The sequence below is a fragment of the Peromyscus maniculatus genome, chromosome 5 (assembly GCF_049852395.1).
Source record: "Peromyscus maniculatus bairdii isolate BWxNUB_F1_BW_parent chromosome 5, HU_Pman_BW_mat_3.1, whole genome shotgun sequence".
Classification (NCBI taxonomy): Eukaryota; Metazoa; Chordata; class Mammalia; order Rodentia; family Cricetidae; genus Peromyscus; species Peromyscus maniculatus.
In genome coordinates, this window is record NC_134856.1 from 63,437,781 (window position 1) to 63,464,201 (window position 26,421).

At 46.0% G+C, this 26,421-nt stretch overlaps 1 pseudogene; it reads right to left on the reverse strand.

The window, feature by feature from the left end:
• Positions 1 to 12,011: 12,011 nt before the first annotated feature.
• Positions 12,012 to 12,853, reverse strand: LOC102911408 (small ribosomal subunit protein eS19-like; annotated as a pseudogene).
• Positions 12,854 to 26,421: the final 13,568 nt, after the last annotated feature.

The window sequence follows — 26,421 nt, forward strand, 5'->3', positions numbered from 1 at the left end:
ATTGCTGGAGGAGGGCCCAGCCCATTGCCAGTGGTGCCATCCCTGGGCTGGTGGTCCTGGGTTCTATAAGGACAGGGAGCAAGTCAGTAAGCAGCACCCCTTCATGGCCTCTGCCTCAGCTCCTGCCTCCAGGTCCCTGCCATGCTTGAGTTCCTGTCCTGACTTCCTTTGATATGAACAGTGATGTGGAAGTGTAAGCCAAAGAAGCTCTTTCTTCCCCAACTATCTTTTTGGTCATGGTGCTTCATCACAGCCATAGGAACACTGACTGAGACAGTGTGTACGTGAAACCAGAAAGAGGCAATACTAAGGGGGAGGGTGGCGGGGCACGAGAGAAGATGATGGGATCCATTTGACATGATGACTGTTCGCAGGGTGGAACGGGAACAGCAGTAGATGAGAGCTGGGCACTGAATCAGAACAAAGAGTGTATGAGAACACTACAATGAGACCTACTATTCCATATCCTAACTTCAAAGATTAATGTACACATGTGTATTTCCTATGTGCCCTTGAACTCCTCCCCCACTCACAAAGCCACTCTGACCTTAGTTTCACCTTACAGCACCTGCAAGAGCTCCTGTACCTCGAGGGGTCTCCTTGAGACAGACACTATGGGAGATCACCTTCATTCTCTTCCCGCTGCTGTGAAGGGCATGTGGGAGCTCTGTATTTCGAGGAACAGCTAAATTAGTCAGCTCTGATCGCTAACAACATACCAGAGGGCATCACCTCCAAGGAGGAAAAGCTTACTCGAGCAGAGAGTGAACTCCAAGTAGGGTGAGGCGGTCTACTCTCAAACCGCACCCCCAGTCTCACGCTTCCTCCATCAAGTCCTCCTGAACTTCCCCAAACAGCACCACCAACAACTAGGAGCCGGGTGTTCAAATGCCTGAGCCTATGGGGACACTTCTCATTCCAACCCAGCTCTGCTGCTCCTATTCCCCGCCTATCTTAAAAGGCACGCCTTTTACTCTGTCTCCCCTTCCGAAGGCTACCAAGATTTTCACCTAACCTGTTCAGTGTTTTTCTCTTAAACTCGAACAAAATTGCCTTCCAGCTTTCTTCTGAGTCTTTTGCTAAATTCTTTTAATAAGACCAAGAACATCAAAGAGGAACTGTCAGTTTTCCTTTGCTACTTCGCGCCTCCTTGCTTCCCACCTAGCTCAAAGCTACCGAGGGGTGGCTGCTGGTATCTTCCAGTCTGGGATCACCTTTTCTCTCCCTTATGTTCTAAAGTAAGGATTCAAGCAACACTGAGGTGGGAAGCATCACTGTCTGCTTACTGTGTTGAAATGGTCTCACTAGGAGAGGGCTCTCTTTAAAACGGGGCTTTAAAAAAAAAAAAGCATGTACCAAGAAATCCATAGCTATTTATTGCTTGTTAATCAATTGAAGTCTTTGACTAATTTCACACGTCACCTTGCTCAGTGACTCCTGAGCCGGAAAGGGTTGGCTCACTGATCTCTCTTCTCTCCACACTGTGCCAGACACCAAAATATTTGGAGCAATAAGTCGCTCTGTCCTGAGCGTCTATCAGAGCAGCTTCATTTTTACACCAAATGTACTACTGCATTCCTGTGCCTCCCCCTGGTCTCTTGGTGGTAAGGAAGACAAGTAGCAATTCCTTTGTTCTGCTCTATGGAAAAGGAGGCATTGCTCTTCTGAGAGGTGCATGTGTTCCTACAAGGCTAGGTTGACTTTAGTGACCTTGACATCAGATTAGTGACCAGAAAGCAAACAAGGCTCTTCCCAGAGGGGACTGAGCTCAAAATTGTTGCTAGTCTGAGATAAACCCAGAACAGATCTAATTACTCATTATCTTATCTGTCAGGCTCAGTGGGTCGCCCACCATTACTCAGCAATGTCTTAAATTCATAACACAATTAGAAAGGTGGCGTCTGGGCATCGTGGTTGCTTAAAGAACACCACACAGAAGGCCTCCTCCTTCTAGAACTCTTCCATTTTCAGTTTGGCTCCCTACAGTCTGAAGGAGAAAATGAACATCCCTAGGGAAACAGACCTGGAGTGCTAATATCAGAGCTACAGATATGACCTCAGAATCAGATATACGAAACTTTAAAAGATGGTTGCTTGAAAATCACAGTAATGAGAAAAACAGGGGTGTGGCTCAGCTGCAGAGTAGCAAGGGTGGATGCCCAGTACTGCCAAAAGAGAGAAAGAAAAAATGATGGGGAGGGGGGGCGGGCTGGAGAGATGGCTCAGTGGTTAAGAGTACATACTGCTCTTGCCAGGGATTGATTTCTAGCACCCTAAACAAGGTGGTTCACAACCTCCTATAACTTCAGCTCCATGGAATCTGATGCCTGTGACCTTCTGGAGCACCCTCACTTACACATACACACACATACACACACACAATTAAAAATAAAAATAAATCAAAAAAAAAAAAAACTATTGCCAAAAAAAAAAAAAAAACTGTTAGGCAGTGATGGTACATGCCTTTAATCCCAGCACTCAGGAGGCAGAGGCTGGTGGATCTCTGAATTTGAGGCCACCCTAGTCTACAGAGTGAGTTCTAGGACACTACTCTGATGGTCAGAGAATATGATGTGCATTTGTTGACACACCACCCAGATCCCCATGGACATGTACAGTTTATATTCTTTTTTGTTGTTGTTGTTTATTTGTTTGTTTTTGGTTTTTGGTTTTTCAAGACAGGGTTTCTCTGTGTAGTTTTGTGCCTTTCCTGAAACTCAATCTGTAGCCCAGGCTGGCCTCGAACTCACAGAGATCTGCCTGCCTCTGCCTCCCTCCCGAGTGCTGGGATTAAAGGCGTGCACCACCACCACCCTACAGTTTATATATTAACTAAAAACTTTAAATTCCACACCTGTAATCTCAGCACTCAGGAGGCAGAAGTAAGAGAATCATGAGTTGAAGTCCAGCCTGGGCTACATAGCAAAAAAAAATGTCCCCCAACAACAACAAAACACTAAATTTAACTTTAAAAAGAAAAATTGCAAGCACTGCCACATGATTTCACCTCCTGTGTTTACCTTTGATCTTTGTTTTATTCTGCTTTCTCGGAATTGGTAGAGTGCTTACTTGACCTGCGCTCACTCAGCTCTGGATTCTATCTGAAGTACCACTTATGCCAGGAGTAATGGTACACTGTAATCCCAGCCCTGGGAGGAGGCAAAAGGAGGAGAAACTGAGAAATTTTCATCAGTGTTCTGGAACACAAAAGAATAAAATCTTTAAAACTAAAGGGCTGAGCTTGATAATCTTGCCACGCCATCATCTAGCTACGAGCCTGAAACTCAGAAGGTTCATCTTTTGTGGGTTTGATCTTCTCATTTGCAAAATGAGAATAAGCATGTCTACATCACAGGGTAACCACTATGAATCAGAAAGAGGGGTGGAAACGATTAACCAGGGCACTTTATGAACTGGAAATTACTTTTCTTCTTTTATTGAAAATAGTTTTTTTTTTCCATAAAATATATTCTGTTCACAGTTTCCCCTCCCCCTACTCCTCCCACCCCCACCCCACATCCCCTTCCACCCGGATCCGTAGCCTTTCTGTCTCTTGTTAGGAAACAAGCAGGCATCTAAGGAATGATAGTAAGATAGATAAATAAAAAACAAGCAAATTGGAATAGGACGAAACAAACTAACAAAGCCAAAGAAAAAGACAAGAAAGGCAGGCAGATGCAGACACACAGGTTCACACACACACAAGGATCCCATAAAACCCCCAAACCAGAAGCCACTGGATACATGCAAAGGACCTGTAAGAACGACAGGACAGGAGCCCTGACAACATTGTCAGGCAAAGAGCCGAAGCAGGCCCACTGATAGAACTCCATCCAGGAGACTGGTTTCTAAAACACCGTCTGTCACATGACTGCATTTTGGCAAACTTGGTTCTAAAACTCTACCGAAGTTTCAGCTATACTGCACTTTTTTTTTCCTGAAGAGAGTCTCAAGACTAGCCTTGAAGTCGTTAAGTAGCTGAAGATGACCTTGAGTTTCTGATCCTCCTCCCAGGGACTGAGATCCCAGGTGTCTGCCACCATGCCTGGCTTGAATCTTGTTTGACTAAACCCTTCAGAGAGACTGTTCAAATTCAGGACAGGAAACACTGTTTCTATATCCACCTTTAGTAAACAGCTGTTGGCCAGCCCAGCTCCAAACAACTAACTGGCATAGAGAACCTGTTGTTCCAGACAAGGTACTGAAGAGAATCTCTCCAGTACTTGACACCCAATGATTTCAGGGTGAAATAGCCCAATTTTGAGTTCTCTCTCACGCTGAGATTATACCCTGGACATAACGTTTACACAGGGATACTGATTTATTTTGGGTTAAAGAATGACACTTGGGTTTGTGACTGTGGCTCAGATGGCCGAGTGCTTGTTTAGCATGGCAAAGCCCAGGCGTCCCTTCCCATCACTACATAAACTGGGTGTGGTGGTACAAGCCTGTCATCCCAGCCGTTTGGAGGTGGATACATGAGGATCAGAAGCTTAAAGTTGGGGCTGGAGAGATGGCTCTGTAGTTAAGAGCACTAGCTGCTCTTCCAGAGGACCTGGATTCCATTCTTAGCACCTACATGGCAACTCATTAGCATCTGTAACTCTGGTGGCAGGGGACCTGATGCCCTCTTCTGGTCTCCTTCAGCACAGGCACAGACAAGGTACAGAGACATTCATGCAATGAAACACTCGCACACATAAGATAAAATAAAAATGATTTTTTACTAAAAGAAGTTTGAGGACATCCTTGGCTACATCTACTTAGCAAGTGTGAAGCCGGCCAGGGCTACATGAGATCCTGCCTCCAAGAATAAAAAGCCAGAGGAAAAGACTGCTGAGCAGGGCCATATTAGGCTATGTGGTCAAATATTTACTTAAAAAAAAACTGTATTGATTTGTAGCTTGGACCTGACCACTGTGAGCTCTTCTTTCTAGTGACATTCCTATTTAAGATATTGATTAAAGACTGTTCATGCAGGAAGCATTTTTCTTGTCAGTTCAGTTATGCTGGCTTTTGTAATAAGCTAATTTGATTTCCTTTTTTAACCTTTGTTTGATTAGGGGAACAGACATTTGCATTAAAATTCAAGAGAGATGAAGTCTATCATCGATCTTGACTTCCTCGTGGACCTCTTGTACTCAGGGAAAGATGATTTAGAAGAATGTCAAGAGTCTTGTGACAACCGTAATGAGATAGGGAAAAAAAAAATCGCTCCAGACGTATAAAGCATGGAGAGCTTATTTGACAGAAAGGGCAATCACATTTGCTAGATATGTTTTAGAGAAATCAAATTCAGGAAGTTTAATTTTGTTCTCAGGCCAAGTCATTAAAAGATCTATGAGATAAGCTACCATTAATAAAGTACTTGGAAGTTAAACCCAAACATCCCACAACAGTTGAAGAGGTTAAACAAAATACATGCATTATTGCTTGTAACAAAGCTTGTTTGCTTATTATAAAGGCCAGCAGTAAATTCTAGTAGCGTGTGTGTGTGTGTGTGTGTGTGTGTGTGTGTTCATGTATTCAAGAGTTCATGTGTGTTTACATGCATATGTTTGTGTGACATGTGTGCATATGTGTACATGGAGAGATGATATTATCCATCTTCCTCAATCACTCTCCACCTTGTGTTGGAGACAGAGTCTCTCTTCGAACCTGGAGTTCACCCACTCACTAAGCTAGCTGATTATCAACTCCCCGGGACCCGCTTGTCTCCACCATCCACTCCAATGCTGGGACACAGATTTGTGCAGCCATGCCTTCCTTTTGCATGGTTTCTAAGCACTGAGCTCAGGTCTTTACCCTTGCACAGCAAACATCTACCAATAAGCCATGCCTCCAGCCCAGAATCTAGAGCTTTTTTTTTTTATTGCTTTGTTTAGTTTGTAAACATTTCTAGTAAGACATTATCTCAAATAAATTTATGATTCCATTCTTTCTGGTTTCCTCTTAGAATGGTGGGGGAAAACCTGTTAGCCTAAGTTTTACTTGCCCAGAGTTAGCGCTCTTTCACAGTAAGACTGTGGTGTTTTGAATGAGAAATATCCCCCATAGGCTCATGCATTGGAACACTTGGTCCTCTGCTGGAGAAGCTATGGAATCTTGAGGAGATGCAGTCTAGTTGGAGGAAGAGTGGAAACAGGCTTTAAGGGTTTGCAGCTTCTCTCCATTTCCTGTGTGTGGATAAAATGAGATCAGCCAGCTTCCCCCTCCTGTTGCCCCAAGTGTCTTCCATGACACTATGGACTCTGTCTCTGGAACTGTAAGCCAATATAAACTGTTTCTTCTTTAAGTTTAGACTCATCTCAAAACACAAGGAAAAAAAATACTTATTATATTACTTGCATGTTTTCTAGAAGGAAGTACTCTTCTTTGCTGAAACTCTCACTAGCAATGTAAATTTAAGTGTTTTATTAGCATATGTTTATTATACATAATGACGGTTTTATTATGGCATTGTCATGCATGCTTATAATGTATTTTGATCATATTTGCCTCTCTGTTTCTCTCCCTTGTTCCCTTCCTAATCTTGATAGTTTTATTTCTAACTAGCTCCCCTTCTATTTTCATGTGTGTGCACGTGTGTGCATGTGTGTGTGTGTGTGTGTGTGTGTGTGTGTGTGTGTGAATGAGTTAAATCAGCATTGCTTATAGGAGCATGAATGAAGGGTTATCTGCAGCTGCATGAGCATCTTGCCAGTGTCTACACCACTGAAGAAAATGTCTCTCCCTCTGCTCGCCATAATTAGGCCTGCCTGTAGGCCCTTGGAGATGACAGGACAGTGATGGGCCCCATATTTTGCAGATCCTATGCATGTAATAGCAGCTGCTGGAAATTCCAGTGTGTAACAGCCATGTTATACCTGCAAGACGGTGTTAGACAGCACAGCACCCCTTCCTTTGGGAAAATGGGATTTTCAAAATTTCAAGATCAATGGAGGCCAGGTGGTAGTGGTGCACGCCTTTGATCCCAGCACTCAGGAGACAGAGGAGGCAGATCTCTGAGTTCAAGGCCAGCCTGGTCTACAGAGTGACTTCCAGGATAGCCAGGACTACACTCAGAAACCCTGTCTAAGAAGAAAAAAAGGAGAAACAAACAAACCTGGCAACCCAAATTCCAGGCCTGGAATCCACATAAAAGCCAGATGTGGTGGGACTCATTTACTATCGAAGCATTCCTAAGGTGACCAGCGGAGACAGAGGCGTCACTCAGAAGCCCCCAGGCCAGCCAGACCTGGAGTGCCCAGCGCAGAAGAAACAAAAAGGACAAAGTGGAAGGTGAGAGCCAGCTCCCAAAACTATGCTCTGACCTCCACACATACAAACCTATAGCACACGTGAGTCCACACCCACATAGCACACATGAGTCCACACTCACATAAAACACGAGTCCACACTAACATAAAACACATGAGTCCACACTCACACACAAATATGCAATAAATAAATAAATAAATAATTTGCCTTTATCAGAACTTTTATCACAGCAGCAAGATAAGTAACTGAGACACAGATATAACTGGCCTCTCCCAGCGCAAATGAGTAAATTCTCATGATTCTGGGTTATTTCTTTCTTACTCCAGATTTCATGGACTATGTCGACTGACAGAGATGGCTCACCTTTAAGCTCAAGTTTCTAGTTACATAAATTACGGTTATGGTCTGACCATCTTGCATACACTGTCACTATATTACATATACTTAGGGATAGTTATATTACCATTGATGTGGCTCGGTGTTAGAGCACTTGCCTAACATGCATGGCATTCTGGATTCCACCCTTCCCCCATGTGCATACACATACATACACACATAGTTACACATATACATACATACAAGTGTGTGTGTGCGCGTGTGCTTGTGCCTGTGCATGTGCATGTACGTGCTTGTGCATGCACACCTGCACCAGGGATAGAGCCCACGGTTCATTGATGCTAAGCAAGTGCTCTACCACTTTGCTGTCTTCTTCATTCCTAATTTTTTTTTTTTTTTTTTTTTTTTTTTTTTTTTTTTTTTTGGTTTTTCGAGACAGGGTTTCTCTGTGTAGCTTTGTGCCTTTCCTGGAACTCATTTGGTAGCCCAGGCTGGGCTTGAACTCACAGAGATCCACCTGGCTCTGCCTCCCGAGTGCTGGGATTAAAGGCGTGCGCCACCACCGCCCGGCTCCTAATTTTTAAGTTAATACACTTTTCTTAAATTAATCCAAGATAGAACTCTGCAAACCAACTTTTTTTTTAAGATTTATTTATTTATTTATTATGTATACAGGGTTCTGTTTGCATGTATCTCTGCAGGCTAGAAGAGGGAGCCAGATCTCATTACAGATGGTTGTGAGCCACCATACAGGTGCTGGGAATTGAACTCAGGACCTCTGGAAAAACAGCCCATGTTCTTAACCTCTGAGCCATCTCTCCAGCTCCACAAACCAACTTTTTAAAAACTCAATTGAATCTGGAAGCAGAAAATATTTATGATTTACCTTCAGAAATAGATCTAGTGTTTCCTTCCTTTAGGGATAATGATGTAAGATTATATGATAAGATCATCATCAAATGAAGTAGATCATACATATGAGAACATTTTTAAGACACAAAAATGATATAACTGAACACATTTGACATTCTGTGTAGTTAGGCAATTTAGCTGTAAAGACGGCACAGCGACAAGAGGAAATTCTCTGTTCATGGCAGTGAGCCTTCCTGCTGAGGACGAGAATGTGACCGAAGAGTCCTGGAGAAGCACTTTTCTTATGTCTCATCTGGGCAGACAGTTAACTGTTCATCCATGTAACAAATCCAAAAGAATCTACACTAGGTTTTATCTTCTGTTACAATAGATAAGAGGCAAAGTAAACTACATGCAGAGGATAATTACATATATATTCCTACAGCAATTTTAGATGAGACATTTATTTGGACTTGAATTTTTAATATAAGTCAGCTAAACCCCACCCTTGATAATTCCCGGTGTGGTGGGAAAGAACTAGCCCAGCACCTGGGAAACCCATCAGCCTGGTCCAGCTGGAGGTTTAGAGGGCAAACACATCGTTTCCGCACACTTCGGTTGCCCTTCAAATCCATTAAGCAGAATTCCTTATCTCATAACACAAAGATTTTACAGGAGGATTTTATGTGCAATCTATCAGCATAGCTGCCAAGATGTTCAAATTTGTTTTAATAAGGCAGGAGCTTTGGGGCAGACGAGCTCAAGGTTTCAAACCCCGATTTTGCATACTCTCCATCTCCCCACGGTCTCTGACATTCTGCTGATTGGTGGGAACCGTGTGCCGTTCGCCTCAGCCAGTTACCCATTACTCCAAGCCAATGATAATTGCTAAATATGACTAATGTCACATGGAGGGTCACAAGGCTCACCTTGAACCTTCATTCCGGTTCCGAGTGTTTTCAAGGTTAATAGATTGATTTTGAGCTGAGATGTGATGCATTTACAAAATGGAAGAGAATGAAAAATTTGGCATCACCAATCTCGAATAGACTTAAATGATTCATTTGTTACATTTGGACGGTAGCCATGAAATTCATTTGACATATATCACCTAGTTATATTCCATCCAAGACACTGGAAAAAAATTAACGATACATTTTAACACTAGATGACTTTGCCTACACAAACACGTAGCCGCACCAGGGTGAGGCAAACCTGGGCGAGCTGGCTTTCTCAGTCTCCCAGCACGGAAACAGCACATATCTAAAATGGCATCCAGTCGCTTGCAAAGGCTGAGACTGTTACACATAGCTAGGCTAGGCTCTCAATTCTAAACAGCTCAGTTGCTGATGGCTTCCTGGGTCTTCTCGCCTGGTCCAGGGATAAATGGCATGCCCACTCTTCATGCTGCACAGCCTGGACCTCGGGCCTTGGTTCCAATGTGCAGAGACTCTGGGATCACAGGGAACTCTCCTGCCACCTTGTCTGCATTCCTGCCTTTTTCAGTCTCAGGTGTTGAGTTTGGAAGTCTCTAGCAACTGATCAGTTGTGCTATCCTGGATTGAAGTGTGGCCCAGCGTTGCCAGAACATGACCCACTGGAGCGAAGGCCACATTTGCTGGGAGAGTCCTCCGAGGCCCAGAAGCCCAGAGCCTATGTTTCTTCCTTTCAAATGTGCCAGTCCTGGACTTGGGATGTGACTGCATTGGTATTATGCTTGCCTGGCTTGCATGAAGCCCTAAGTTCAACCTTTAGTGTGGTTTTCATACCTGTGACCCCAGTACTTTGGGGGTGGAGACAGGAAGCTCAGAAGTTCAAGAGCATTTTCATCTACATGCTCCAGTTTGAAGTCAGCCTGGACTGCCTGCCTGAGTGTCTCAAAAGCAATTGCTGCATATGGTGGTGGAAGACTGAGGAGGCAGAGGCAGGAGGATCTCTGTGAGTTTGAGGCCAGCCTGGTCTACATAGTGAGTTCTAGGAAAGCCAGGGCTATGTAGAGAGACCCTGTGTTAAAAAAAAAAAATACAAAGAGCCTGCAGAATGGCTCAGCTGGAAACAGGGTTTGCTGTGCAAGCCTGATATCTTGAATTTGATTCCCAGAACCCATCACTGAAGGAGAGGATCTTTTTTGGTGGTGGTGGTGGTGGTGGTGTTTGTCTTTTGTTTTTCAAGACAAGGATGCTCTATGTAGCCCTGGCCATTCTAAAATTCACTCTGTAGACCAGGCTGGCCTCAAATTCAGAGATTTGCCTGCCTCTGCCTCCCAAGTGCTGGGATTAAAGGCGTGCACCACCACCACCACCACCCGGCTCTCTTACAACTCAGTCCTACATGGGATGTCTTCATCAAACCCCTTCCCTCAGGGCTCCAGGAGCTGTTCAGAAACGGAAAGGGAAAGATTGTTACGAGCCAGAGGGGATGGAGGACACCTAGGAAACTGACGCACATGTGAACTCACAGAGACAGCGGCAGCATGCACAGGGCCTGCACAGGTTCAAGCCAGAGGGGTCCCTGCGCTGAGAGAGGACATGGACTCCCACCCCTAACCAAGAAACTATCTGCAATTGACATCCTTTGCAAAGGAAAAAAAAAATTAGTTTTCTCTAATGGAGTCTCAAGTGTTGCCCAGGGTTGTCAGAACATGATCTGTCAAAGAGAAGGCCAGCATTTGCCAGAAGAGTCCTCCAAGGCTCAGAACCTCCTACCTATCCTGAGCACTTCGCTGTCTGTCTCTGTCTCTCTGTCTCTGTCTCTGTCTCTCTCTGTCTCTCTCTCTCTGTCTCTCTCTCTCTCTCTCTCTCTCTCTCTCTCTCTCTCTCTCTCTCTCTCTCTCTCTCTCTCTCTCATGGTCTCCTGTGGCCCAGGCTCTGCTCCTGTAGCCAAAAACTCACTATGTAGCTGCAGATGAACTTGAGTTTCTGACCATCCTACCTCCACCTGGAATTCCATATTTATACTACCATGCCTAATGCATCGGGTACTGAGGACCAAAACCAGTCCTACATGCTAGCTGGACACACTACCCATGAAGGCACAGACACAAGCCAAACAGTCCTTATTTAGAACACCATTTCTTTGGAAGACAGTCAGGGGGAAAAATTTAGAATAGCAGATTCCAAATCTTTTTCAAGATCTAGCCAAGAAGACTGCACACCTGGATGACTGTGGGCCAGCTGCCTTTCTTTTGACTTGATTTGTTTACAAAGAGAGAAAGCCCTCTGTGTCTCCATCACTTGCACATCCAGCGAGCTTCCTTCCTGGCCACCCTCCAGGCTCTTTCACATTACCGCATCAGCTCAGTCACAGACTGCCCACTGCCTCCATCCCTTCATGCCTGTGCACTCACCAGGACATCAGCACATTGTTGGATATGCTTAAAATCAGTTCAAGTGCCTTCTTTGCAGGCATGAGGACCTGAGACTGTCTCCAGCCTCAGGTAAAAAGCCAGGAGTGGGTGCTAGAGAGATCTGTGTGGATTTTGGCGGCTCTCTGACCAGATAGTACAACTGAATTGGCAAATTTTAGGCTGGTTCTGGCCTCTGCCGTACACACACACACACACACACACACACACACACACACACACACACACACACGTCAATTGTCATGTATCAAAACAACAAGTCAAGGTAATTCCAGACATTAGGTTGAAACTATATCATGAAATCTTTTTTGGTTCCTGTTTTGAAATTGTTTTTCAATCATCTCTATGTTACAAAAGGAAAATACCCATTGTTTGAAATCCCCATAACTCAGCACCTCTAAGTTGAAACAAAAAGTCAGAGAAGACTAAGTATTGTAAAAAGTATCTACTGATCTACTGCCGTGTGTGTGTGTGTGTGTGTGTGTGTGTGTGTGTGTGTGTGTATGTATGTGCCTGTGTCTCTGTGTGTCTGTGTACACAGTGTATTTGTTTTGTATTGATTGTTTTGTTTATGAATGAGGCAATTTATTAATCCAGCATACTTTGTTCTAATGCTTCTTGTTGGCAGCCACCACCTGTCTGGCAACCCTGTCCAGAGCTCTCTGTTCCAGAGGGATTAGCTTGCCGCCCCATCTTGGTCCTTTCCCACCACTTTCAGTCCCTCCATTACTTGGAGGACCCGGCAGGCCACAGTCTTAGAGGCTCTGCTGATGTGGCGGAGCTGGACACCATTTCTCTACCGTCATCCGTAGATCTTGGTCATGGAACCTTAGCATCATCTCAGAGGTACAAGTGCCATGCAGCGGAAGCTGCTCCTGTGCAGATCCAGGTTTCATCATGGGGCAAGCTCTTTAGGTTGGACCAGATGGACGACCATGTCCACCCCATGGGGACTTGCAGCTCCCCAGACTTTGTGAGGAAGGCTACCAGAGCTCTGATGAACTCCTACGGGTCAACATCTTTCACAGTAACTCCAGGCATCGTGTGGCCTCTGCGCTGCCAGCCAGGGGGAAAAGCAGCTGCTGTGGTTTTTTAACTACAGCTATCATGATGCTTCTAGGACCTGGAAAGAGCATGTGGCATGATAGAAACCTGCTCAGGAAATCTGAAGTCTGCAAACCCTGATGGCCTGAGAGCCTTCTGATCTGTCCCCCCACCCCACCCCCACCCCCACAGATGGCTGGGTCGGTGCTGGCTGTCCTACCGGAGGAGCCCTGCTACCTTCGCCTGCAGCTCTGAAGACAAAGGGAATGTGAAAGATTCTGAAGATGAAATGTGACAACTGGAGAGGCTAGTTTAAGGACAGACAGAGGAGTCTGGCCAGGCTGAGTTCCGGGAATCCAATTGATTTTTTTTCTTTCTTTCTTTCTTTCTTTCTTTCTTTCTTTTTCTTTTCTTTTCTTTTTTTTTCTTTTCTTTTCTTTTTTTTTTCTTTTTGGTTTTTCAAGACAGGGTTTCTCTGTGTATCTTTTCGCCTTCCCTGGAACTCACTCTGTAACCCAGGCTGGCCTCAAACTCACAGAGATCCACCTGGCTCTGCCTCCCGAGTGCTGGGATTAAAGGCATGCGCCATCACCGCCTGGCCGGGAATCCAACTGATGAGAGAGAGGAGAGCTACTGCAGGCGAGGGACGTCGGAGATCATGATGGGAGGATGTGCAGAGATGACTGGCCACACTAGTGGAAGCCCATGAGCTATGGACTGGTGGCTGTGGAGCCCCCATGGGACTGGACTAGGCCCTCTAGACACGAAAGACGGTTGTTTGGCTCGAACTGTTTTGGGGGCACCCAGGCAGGGGGATCAGGATCTGTCCCTTGTGCATGGGCAGGCTTCTGGGAATCCAGTGCCTGTGGTGTGACGCCTTGTACAGCCTTGGTGCAGTAGGAAGGGGCTTGGACCTGCCTAGGCTCAGTGTGCTGGGCTCTGCTGACTTCCCACGGGAGACCTCGATTTGGGGGATGTGGGAAAGCAGGATGGCGTGGGAAAGCAGGATGGCTTGGGAAAGAGGGTTGGCGTGGGAGGAGGGGGGGTCTGTGGATAGCATGAGGAGTGAAAAAAAAACAGAGGAGAAAAGGAAAAGTTCTCTTTCTTGCAGACTAATCCTGTGGGTTTGGGTTTTCCCCAACATAGTGGCTTGATTTGGTTGCCTCTAAGTTCTTTAACCATAATGTAAAACCCTGTACAACACGTAACCCACACAAAGGCCACATGTATACATCATACAGGCTTTCAGAATTAGAGAGAGAGGGATGAGAGAGGGGGAGGGAGGAGAGAAAGAGGAAGTGGGGCAGAAAGAACCAGAAAGACTGGTCTCCAAGTCACTACATCACTAAGGATGACTTCTGACCTCCCTGCCTCCACTCTCAAATACCAGAGTAGCAGGTGTCAGCCTCCATGCCCCACTCTTATATACAGTATTGGGAAAGGAACCCAGGCCTTCATGTATGCTGGGCAAGCATTCCACCAGCTGGATTTTGGAACTGTTAATACAAACCAACAAGGGAACCATTTCTCACTTGTTACCGTAATTTTGCAGCAACATCAGTTGTGTGGAATTCATTTACTAGATGATGCGATGTAGGAAGTAGAGACTCACATTTGGAAGGCAGAGCTGGGAGTAACCTGAGAGATGCTACAACGTAATGTTTTCATGGGCAGATGGAGAAACAGAGGGTTTGAGAAGTGAAGAATAGGAGATGGGGTGTAGCTCAGTTGGTAGACCACTTGCCTAGCATGCATGTCTTAGTGTTCTATTGCTGTGAAGAGACACCATGACCATAGCAACTCTTATAAAGGAAACCATTTCACTGGGGCTGGCTTACAGTTTCAGAGGTTCAGTCCATTGTTAACATGGCGGGGAGTATGGCGGCACACAGGCAGACGTGGTGCTGGAGGAGTAGCTGAGAGTTCAACATCCAGATCCACAGGCAGCAGGAAGAGAGAGAGTCACAAGCCTACCTTGTAGAAAGCCCTGGGTTCCATTCTCAGCACTGCATAAACCAAGGTGGGTGATACATGCACTCAGGAGGACTAGAAATTCATTGTCATCCTTGACCACATAGAAAGTTAGATTTCATCTGGGCGGTGGTGGCCCACGCCTTTAGTCCCAGCACTTGGGAGGCAGAGCCAGGTGGATCTCTGTGAGTTCGAGGCCAGCCTGGGCTACAGAGTGAGTTCCAGGAAAAGCGCAAAGCTACACAGAGGAACCCTGTCTCAGAAAAAAGGAAAGAAAGAAAGAAAGAAAGAAAGAAAGAAAGAAAGAAAGAAAGAAAGAAAGAAAGAAAGAAAGAAGGGAGGGAGGGAGGGAGGGAGGGAGGGAGGGAGGGAGGGAGGGAGGGAGGGAGGGAGGGAGGGAGAGACAGAGACAGAGAGACAGAGAGAAAGAAAGATAGATTTCAGCTTAGTTAGGGTTTTTTTGTTTTTGTTTTTTTTTTGTTTGTTTGTTTGTTTTTTGTTTTGTTTTGTTTCTTTTGGTTTTTTGAGACAGGGTTTCTCTGTGCAGCTTTGTGCCTTTCCTGGATCTCGCTCTATAGACCAGGCTGGCCTCGAACTCACAAAGATCCACCTGCCTCTGCCTCCTGAGTGCTAGGATTAAAGGCGTGTGCCACCACTGCCCGACCATCGTTAGGGTTTTTATTGCTGTGAAGAGACACCATGACCATGGCAACTTTTATAAATTAAAACATTTAATTGGGCTGGCTGGCTTACAGTTTCAGAGGTTCAGGCCATTATCATCACGACAGGGAGCATGGTGGTGTGCAGGCAGATGTGGTGCTGGAGCTGAGAGTGCCGCATCTTTCAGGCAACAGGAAGTTGACAGACTCACTGGGTCGTATCCTGAGCATAGGGAACTCCAATGCCTGCACCCACAGTGACACACTTCTTCCAACAAGGACATACCCACTTTAACAAAGCTACAGCTCCTAATACTGCCACTTCCTGTGAGATGATGGGGGCCAATTACGTTCAAATTACCACACAGCCTGAGCCACATAGACCCTGTCTCAGAAAACCAGAATAGTGGGGCATGGTAGCTCATGCCTGTGGCTCCAGAACCACGAGGCCGAGCTGGGAGGGGTGTCACAGATTAGAAGCTATCCTGTGCTACATAGTGAGACTCCATCACACCCCCTCCCCAAAAAAGTGAAGAATAATGAATTCAAAGTCAGAAAGATGGTCCAGAGAAGACCTGGAATTGGAATCCAGGTCTTCTAAAACTAACTGTCTTTCCAGGCTGGAGCAACATCTCAGGAATGAAGAAAACTTATTGCACTCCGTGTGGGGGCACAGACCTAGAATCCCAGCCTGTGGGAGGCAGAGGCAGGCAGATCTCTGTGAGTTCAAGGCCAACCTGGTCTACATGGTGAGTCCTAGGGTAGCCAGGGCTCAGTAGAGAGACCCTTTCTCAAAACAAACAAATGAAAAAAAACAACAACAACAACAACAAAACCCACTTAGTGCATAATCACAAGGAATGGAGTTAGGATCCCAGCATCCAGGTATAAGCCAAGCACCTTACAAATTCTGTTTGTAATTCCAGCTCTGAGGGGTCCAACACCCTTTTATGGCCTTCACAAATACAGAGATTTATGCACCCACCAGTATGTACACACACACACACACACATACACACACACACACACAGAGAGATACACACACACACACACACACACAAATAAACAAATCTTTAGAAATAATAATAAAATAACCACCCTTCCACTCTGAACAGTTGTCAGCACCCCGGGGGGGGGGGGGGGGGGGAGGAAGGGGGCAGCAGGGAGTGCTAGAGCTGGGCTGCCTTCTCACCCTGAAGTTCGTAGGGTGCTGTTTGCCAACCGCTGGTTTGTGGTCTCCACACCTTCTGAGGTGTTTATGTTTCAGAATGGCTGTAAGATGGAGAGGAGATTAATGAAAGGCTTTCCTGATTCCTGGAGCCCGGTGCTTTCGTTCTGAGACCTCTCTCAGTGCCTGCTCCTACCTCATCCCACCTAGCTTACTCTCAGTTTTATCATTTCTGAAACATGAAGTGTAGTTCATCCTAAGCTGTTGGCAGAAGGCACCCGAGAAGCAATGAGGAGGCCCCCCATGACCAAAATTCAAGAAAAACTACCTATTTGTGTCACTGTGGGCTGCTTCTGTTAAATCACCTTCCTGTCGTCTTTCGCTATTTAACCTCATAAGCTCATCCTTCCAGTACTCACCTTGGGCAGAGACTTATGGAGACAACGGAGAATCTTGGCAGAAACGGAAGAGAAACTGTCGCCAGGGGGAGGAGAAAATGGATTTAGCTGACAAAAGGCGGGGTTGCCTATTCAGTCTCGGGAATCAAAATGAGTTTTCCAACCTTACGTGAAAAGGGAATTTGATGGGGTGGGAAACGTGGGTCCACCATCTGTCTCTGCTGCTGTCCAGCGCCTGGGTGCCAATCACACACAGCACCTGGGTGCCAATCTCTCGCTCTCGGGGTCTCCTCTCCTTCTTTCAGGTTGGACCAGCCTAACTACCTCTGTTAACCACCCTGAAGGTTAACCACACAACACCCACTGCTAGTAAAAAGCCTCAGAAGGCCTGGGGAAGGCATTGGGGATATCAGCCAGGAGAGGGCTTGCTTGTAAAAGTCCTGAGCTCTGTTAAGTACAAACCAGAATGCAGTATATGTATATACAATGTGTGTGTGTGTGTGTGTGTGTGTGTGTGTGTGTGTGTGTGTGTGTGTGTACATATATATATTTTTTAAATAAAATTTTGAAGGTGAACTTTCACTGCCAAAGTCACTGACTCAAACCACACTGTCACCATGTCACTAGGAAAAGACCTGCCTTTGCTTTTCCCTCAGATCCATTATGGGAATGAGTTTTTCCGACCTGTGGCTGTCCATTGCCTTTGGGAAGGTGGAAGCATGGGCTTTTTTCCTGGGATAGAATCCAGAGCATGCTCAGTTCAGAGTATGTGCTTCCCAGTGGGAGGGTGGGCTTTGCCACGCCCGGAAGATGAAATGTTAATGTCAATTCACATCTTTTCTGTGTTTCTCCCAAACCTTAGACTTTCTTCCTGCAGACGTGTGAGGATCCAGGCCAGGCAGAATCCTCTCTGAGCCTGCTCCATGTCTTCCCCTGTGTCCAGGCCCAGTACTCAGCACTGCAGAGGGGACCCAAGCAATAGCTCGAGTGTTCTTTCTGCTTTTCTATTCTCTAGGGACTTGGTGCATCTAGAACATATTTTCAAATAGCTTTCAATTCCCCCCCCCAACCCCACTCCTCCACCCCCCACACCTTTGAGACAGGGCCTCATGTAGCCCAAACTAGACTCAAACTATCTGTTATTAAAGATGACCTTAAGCTCCTTTTATTTTTTTAATTGTTTTTCACTGATTTATGTAATGAATTGGGCAGGGTTCATATCACTGAGCACTTGTGATGGTCAGAACAACAGGGAGGAGTCAGTTTTCACCTTCCACCACGTGGGTCTAGAAATCCACCCCAGGATTGTTAGCAGATAGCAGATTCCCCTCATCACTGAGCCACCTGACTAACCAAGCTTAAGCTTCTGTTCTGCCTGCCTCCACCTCCTGAGGGCTGGGGTTTTAGCATGTGCTGCCACACCCCATATATTGCTTACTGGAGATGAAGCCCAGGATTTCATATATAACAGGACTCTATCATTCCCCCTTCCCTTTCCTTCTTCCAGCCCCTCCCAGGTACCTCCTTTCTCTCTCTCAAATTCATGGCCTCTTTTTCTTTCATTTTTGTTATATATACACATGCATATACGTAGACATACATTCCTAAATATAGACTTTTTTTTTTAAGACAGGGTCTCACTATGTAGCCTTGGCTGGCCTGGAGTGTGCTATGCTGATCTGCTTGCCTCTACCAAATGAGCTACATCCCCAGACTAACTTTCAACTTTTCTTAAATAAAATTTGCTTTGGAAACCCTGCATAATGGCACTTTCCTTTAGTTCCAGCACTTGGGAAGCAGAGGCACATATACATGGAAGCAAAACTCTCATAAACATAAATAAAAATATTTTTCCCCAAGATAGGGTTTCTCTGTGTAGCCCTGGCTGTCCTGGGACTTGCTCTGTAGACCAGGCTGGCCTTGAGCTCTGAGATCCACCTGCCTCTGCCTCTCAAGTGCTAGGATTAAAGGTGTGTGTCACCAACCCAGCTTAAATAAATCTTTTTTCTTTTTCTTTTTTCTTTTTTTCTTTTTTAATTGGTGATTTGCTTTTGTTTGGAGACAGAGCCTTACTCTGTAGCCCAAGTTAGCCTCCAACTTGAGGCAATCCTCCTGTCTCAGATGCTCATGTGCTGGGATTATATACCTGGTTTACTATGTTGTAAATTTCTGACTGATACCTGGGTTGGTTCTTCAGTTAGACTTAAGGACTTCAAAATATCTATCTCATTTAGTTATTTACCCTGATATGTTTTAGTCCAGTGGAAACATCTAGAAACATACAAGTGAACAAAAAAAAGAAGCAAAGAGGAAAAAAAAGACAATACAACAGCTGACAACCCATGGGCGGTGATGACCTTTGTCCAGGGAGGAAGTTCAAATCAAGTCCACAGAAAAGAAGTCCCTGGGCCGGCTGCTGGAGGGTGCAGGGCGAGGAGGAGAGGTGTTTCATACAGGAAATGCCATTTGCAAAGCCCTAAAGGTGTGAATGTTTGTGACACTTTGAAAGCGGAGCCTGTTGCTCCACTGCAGAGAATGCAGGGCCTGAGGCAGAGGAGGCAAGCTGGGTCCTGAGCAGCGTGAGGGAGCGCAGTGAGGCTGGACAGAGAAGGCGTCTTGTGCAAGGGCTGGCAGCTCCTCCTATAAGATTGGAAACACCAGTGCTTGTCTGAAAAGCTGCCTTTCTGCACAGTGTGGGGACATTCCTGGCTTCTCTCACTGAGAGGGTGTGACTTTCCTTAACTTTTTCTCCAGACCAGTTTGTTTTCTTCTTGGGCACCCAGAAAGACTACAGTGCCTGTACTCGGGCTCCGTGGAGCTTGGTCCCTGAGTATGATATGTCCCGTGAAATGAATGCCCCTTCTAGAATCATCTACCAGAGAGCCCAAAAGCCCCCAAAGCTGGCAGAGCCCAAGGAGAAAGAATTACAGGCCTTAGCAACTGGGTTGGGGTGAGGGCGGGGTGGGGCAGGGGCGGGGGCGGGGCGAGGCAGGGGCGGGGCGGGGGGGGGGGCTTTCCACACTGTGAAGCTGGGAATGGGAGATTTTTCTGCTGTAGGATTTTAGCTAGCAGGCAATCCACTGGGTGAGGAAGCTCTCAGGGAACAGGTATGTGCGTACCAGATATTGAGTCCCAGTGTATGGATAAACATCAGCACCACTTGCTCATTTTCCTCTCGAGCTACGCTTAAGCCGTCTTACTAAACTCTCCTGAGCTTGTTGGTGGCAGGTATTCCGCAGCCGCTGCCATCATCATTCCAGCCCTGGCTGACCACCTCCTTCAGAGTGCAGATGAGCTGCATGAAACTAGGTCTCCAGGCAGCTTCTAAAGGTCCAATTCTGCTCCCCGAAGATTTTTATTTCCAACACATGTCGTCAGGAGTCCCTTCCACTTTTCAGAGCCCTAGGGAAAGAGCAGACATGTAGGAAGTACGAATGCCTGCATGTTGATTTGATTGAGGTAGATGCTGGATTTCAAACTCGGGACCAAGCATGGCGGGGCTCTGATGGAGTCTAAGACCTGTGGGTTCAGCCTGTCATAACTCACTTTGGTCTTCCTCTTTCAAACCTGTGATGTGGTGTCAGTGGTGTTTGCCTGACTTTAACCTGACCTTTTCTGTATATACACGTGTTTATTTAAGGGAGTGCCTGGGAGCCACCATATGAAGCGGGTCTGAGCTCTGTGCTCCCTAGAAACAAGCCTAGAGGCGACCTATAGACATTCTTCCACCTGGAAAATCAGACCTAGTGGGAAATAAGGAAAATTAAAGACGGCAAAGAGAGCACCTTAGGAACAGGACGCTGGCCTGTGATGGATGGCCTCATGTGATTTCAATAGCTGTTTCCCTGACTGTGAGTCCATAGATAGTCTAGAACAAATACTCCAAGTTTCCCTCATACGGTAATGTGAACCCTCCTCAAGATGCCTTAGGTTTTCTTGCACCCAGTGAAAGTGTGGCAGAGTAGTTCAGAGGGAGGTGAGAATGCTTCTGAGGGGTCAATATGGAACCTCCTGGGCTTGGAGTTCTGTGTGCCTATACCAAATTTTATGGTGACACCACCAACCACCAACATCAATTTCGATGGCTTTTTTTTATTTTTTATTTTTTTTTGAGGTAGTCTTATACATCTCAGGCTATCCTCAGACTCACTGTATGGTCAAGGATGACCTTAAACTCCTGACACTCTGGCCTCTACCTGTCTCTCCAGTGCTGAGATCTCACGCATGAGTCACCACACCTAGTTCGTGCAGTGCTGGGCCAAGAACCCAGTTCCATGCATACTGGATAAGCAAGCACTGTGGCAGCTGAGTCCCAGGCAATTCATTCTTGGAAAAAGCCCATAAATCCATTTCACGAGGTTTTATGATGATCACACGTGAGTCTCCTACTTTTGCTTTACTGGTAGCTGTTGAAATATGAGACAAGAGAAGGCTGTGAGCACTTCCACTAAAATCAGTGTTCCATTGGCTGGAGAGATGGCTCAGAGGTTAAGAGCAGTTCTACCAGGGGTCCTGAGTTCAGTTCCCAGCAACCACATGGTGGCTCACAACCATCTATAATGGGATCTGGTGCCCTCTTCTGGCCTGCAGGCATACATGCAGACAGAGCACTGTATATGGAATAACTAAATAAATCATAAAAAGTAAATAAATAAATAAATAAATAAATAAATAGATAGATAGATAGATAAATAGATAAATAAATAGATAAAACTGTTATTTTAAAAAAAATCAGTGCTCCAGTGTCAAAGTTTGGGAAATGACTCAGTATTCTGGAGTCAGACTCTGGAGTCAGACTCCTAGGATAAAATGCTGACCCATGCCAGGTAGTGGTGGCACACACCTTTAATCCCAGCACTCGGGAGGTAGAGCCAGGTGAATCTCTGTGAGTTCAAGGCCAGCCTGGTCTACAGAGTGAGTTCCAGGACAGGCTCCAAAACTACACAGAGAAATCCTGTCTCAAAAAAAACAAAAACAAAAACAAAAAAAAGCACTGACCTTACCACTAGGTAGGCCCTTGGATGAGGCACTGAACCCCTCTGTGTCTCCGTTCCTCCTCTGCCTAGAGAGCCATAACTGAGGCATTGAGCTTGTACTATTCATAATCATCCACTTTCTTCTCATTTGCACCTGTCCCTGTAAACATCCTCTTCTCACACATTGCTGCTGGGCCATGGGACTTACCCAAGGCTCAGGAACAGAGGAAACATTTGCTTCCTCCAAGTAGGGGAATTCACAGGTGGGGAACATTCTCACCGGCTCTCTTATGATCTCACCCCAATCTGAGACCATCAACAACTCTAACATAGTTGCACCTCGGTGTGGACTGAGGGGAATACTGGAGCAGATCCAAGATGCAGTTCTCAGAAGGTCCAGAAGCACCGTAACTCCCTGAGTTAAAAAATCGCAACTCCCAAATTTATCTCTGACTGTAAGCTCAGTTGGTAGTGCTTGACTAACACACACAAAGCCACAGGTTCAATACCTAGCATCATCTAAACCAGGTGTGGTGGCCCACGGTCTGTAATTCTAGCACTCAGGGGACGGAGGCAGAAGGTTTGTAGTTATTTTGAGACAGGGGCTTGTGTGTCCTAAGGGGTCTGTAATTTCACTATGTATCCAAGGACAGCCTTGAATTTCCAATCTTCTGGTCTCTACCTTTGAATGCCTAGAGTATAGGTGCACATTTCCCCACCCTGTTTGAACAGTATTGGGGGTGGAATCCAGGGTGTCTGCATGCTAGGCTAGCACTCTCCCAACTGAATCACATCCCCAGCCCCTACCCAGGGGCTTTACATTAGTTTTTCACAATTATTCATCCTTTCCAACAATGTTGGTCTTCCTGGTGAATCAAATACATGGCCTTGCCTTGGCACCCTGAACTCAAATAAATGACTTGCTTTGACCAGTGGGACAAAAATGGATAAGATGTTTGTCATGAAACTGGAAGGTTTCAGAGGCTTCGCAGCTCTAACACGATAAGAACTTGAGATTAGACTTACTTCCTGGTATCCAGCTTTGACTATTTCTTACAAAGTCACCGTGAATGGTGTTCACGCAGGAGCTGAAATGTTTCATCGAATATAACCGAACGCCCAGGTCGCAAAATATTAGTAACAGAACTTGCTGAACATGCAGTGACCAAAACTGAACTCAAAACCAGATGTGTAATGAATCCTGTTAGGTACTGGGAATTGCAATGAAAGGGTGATCAAGAGAGAGAGGGAGGAGATGAGTCCAATTGTCCTTCAGGCAAGAGATTTCTTAGCATCAGCAAGCAGTACGGTGGGGTTCTCATGTAAGAAGTTTCAGTATTGCCAGACAAAGCAAGGTACCCATCTACTCTTTAACGTTGCCATGGGAAAGGGAGGTTTTGCTCCTTAAGGAAGTAGGATTAGTTAATATGTGAACTGTGATAGGTGACTGAGTCAGGAGAACAGAGCATATGGAACAGGCTATGTGACCAGGCTCATGCTTTTTTTCTGGGTAGGTGAGTGCGGCTTGATTAAAGCATAACAGGGAAGGTGTGTCAGGCGGCTGGGTGTGCTTCTGCCCTGTTGACAGCTCTTTCTGCTCAGGGCCTGGGTTCTCTGACCAACCTCAGGTACTTTCAGCAACACTGAATGCCTTCACTGCAGCCTTGGCTCTGAATATACAAGCAGGCACTCTTTGTACCAAACATGACGTCAAGCCACACAGAACCAGCAGACATGGCCTGAAATACCTTCGCTCAGAGTCAAGGCTGTTATACATTATGAATTGAAACTGCCAGTCAAAATAAATCTTCCTGACTTTTAGTTGTTTGTGTTAGGTTCTCTCTCTGGGTAGGGTATGAAACTCATGCAGCAAGACAGCAGTCAGGCTGCCTCAGACTCTAGGGTGGCAGGAGTGGGTGTGGCCTTGAGGAGCAGAGTGACACTTGCCGTGTCTCCAGCCCTGTCTGATTAGGGCTTGGTTACCTTCAGATCGGGGATCATCAATGTTTATAGTTTCTTTAACTGCTTTTCATGTTCAGTTACACATATGTCATCATTGTCCTTCAACAGTCTTGCCAGCTTCTCTGTAATCATTACTTGGTTCTGGGAAGTGGAAGGCTGAGTCAGGAGAAGCTCGCTGCCAGCCACCGCCTCGATGAGAAGCAACGTGTAAGATACCGATAAGCCACGAGCCACGGGGCAAGATATAGATTTATAGAAATGGGTTCATTTAAGATATAAGAACTGGATAGCAAGAAGCCTGAGCCATTAGGCCAAACAGTTTAAATAATATAAATGTCTGTGTGTTTATTTGAATCTGAGTGGCTAGCTCCAGCAATACTTGGTGAGATGAATACCATCCATGTGGTCCCCTGAACCCTAAGCACATATAAATATGACATTGTCATTTTGCTACCCAGTCCTCCTGCCCCAGGACCCAACCCTTCAGTCCCAGCCAGGCACCAGAAAACACACGCCTCCATAGAAATTTGTCTTTGTGTTTGTTTCGGTGATAGGACTCCTACCGGGGGCCTGCTAAGCAGGAGCCCTACCACTGAGCTACCCGAATGTCCCTTCAGTGCAGGGTTTAATGCATTTACTCTGTACAAAGTGAATGCAACACAAAACATCAGACAGAAAATGAATCCATGATGGCCGGGGGATCCCCTTCCTCCCAGTGACTTTTTAAGCAACTGGGGAAGGGGTGGAGATGTGGCTGAATGGGCAGCATACACTATGAATCCTGGGTTCATCCTCAACATCACACACACTTGGAATGGAGGTGCTTGCGCCAGATTTCCAGCACCCAGCACTCAGGAAGCAAGAAGAATCAGAATTCAAGGACTCTTCCGCTACTTGGGAAGTTCTAAGCTGTCCTGAGCTACACAAGACAATGTCACAATAAATAAGTAAGTAAATAAATAAATCCCAGGTGGCTGTTCTTTATTGTGCCTCACATGCAGAGCCCAATTCCCCAGGACACTTGTGGCAGGTCGGAAAAAGCACCCCGATCAGTTAAACCCTTTGCAGTCTACAGGAGTAAACAAGACAGCTCGCCCTTTAATTAGAGAGGCCTGTGTTAAAGAACGTCATATCTTCCAGAATATCAGTTAGTGGTTTTCAAAAGGGACAAATGGGTGTGGGCTGGCTGTGTGGCATAACCACCCAGAAAGAACTGAAATTGCCAGGCAGGCCAGTACACAACCACACACCCTGATTAAAATCTGCCGCCTGGCCCCTCCTTCAAGCACGAGCCTGTGTCTACATGTCCAGCTAAAAATAAAGGACTTTGTACAGTGCTCTCTGTGCCAGTCTGAAGACAGTGAGCCTGGGAAGGGCACTGGGCAGAGGTGGGCTAGAGCTCCTGGCCTGGCACTGTCAGGGATGCTCTGGGCCTCAACATCTGCATTTGGAGGGCAGGAATAACAGGGGCTGGTGGGGTAGCTTGGTGGGGAGTGCTTGCTTAATGGGCAGGAAGCCCTGGGCTCCATCCTGGCACTGTATAAATGTGATGTGGAGGTTCACAGCTGTAACCCCAGCCCTTGGGAGGTCAAGGCGGGAGGATCAGAAGTTCAAAGTCACTCTCAGATACACAGAGAATTTGAGACCTGCTTTGGCTACAGGAGATCCTATCAGGGAGAGGGAGGGAAGGAAAAAGAGAAGGAGGGCGAGGGAGGAAGGGAGGAAGGGAGGAAGGGAGGAAGGGAGGGAGGGAGGGAGGGAGGGAAGGGAGGAAGGGAGGAAGGGAGGAAGGGAGGGAGGGAGGGAGAGGACAGAGAATATAACAACAGCTCCCTTTTCCATGATCTAAGGGTGATTAAAACAATGAATACACCTCTTCAGGAAAGCACTATATTCCCAAAAGTGTAGGAGATATGAGAAGGGGTAAATAACTATCTGATGATTGTTTTGCAATACACTTTGTGTTAAATTAGAACAAAGTCTGTATAATAATCATCAACCATAAAGTCTGTATAATAACCACCAACCGTTCAATGGTGTTTGCACTAGACACAGTTATAGAACATATTCTATAGGAATCTAATTACAGACAAGGCAAATAAAGCAGAGGTTGGATCCTGATCAGTAGGAGGCTGTGACTGAACATGACAGGACCAGTGTCCAGCATGAAGATCACAAAGCGGCAATGAGACAGGCTTACCACAGGGTGACCATGAAAGTATCCACACAGAGACAGCCATGCTGAGCAGATGATATGAGTCCAGATCAGTGAGGGTCACTGCCTCCACACATAAGGTGGCGTGTGACTGATAAACCCCACATCACCCTCTGGCCATTTGCTCATATAGACGTGAGAATGTGGGAAGGGAATGGGGTTCCACGGCGTTTAGACAACAGCGGATCAGCGGGATTAGCCCGAGAATGGAGCAGT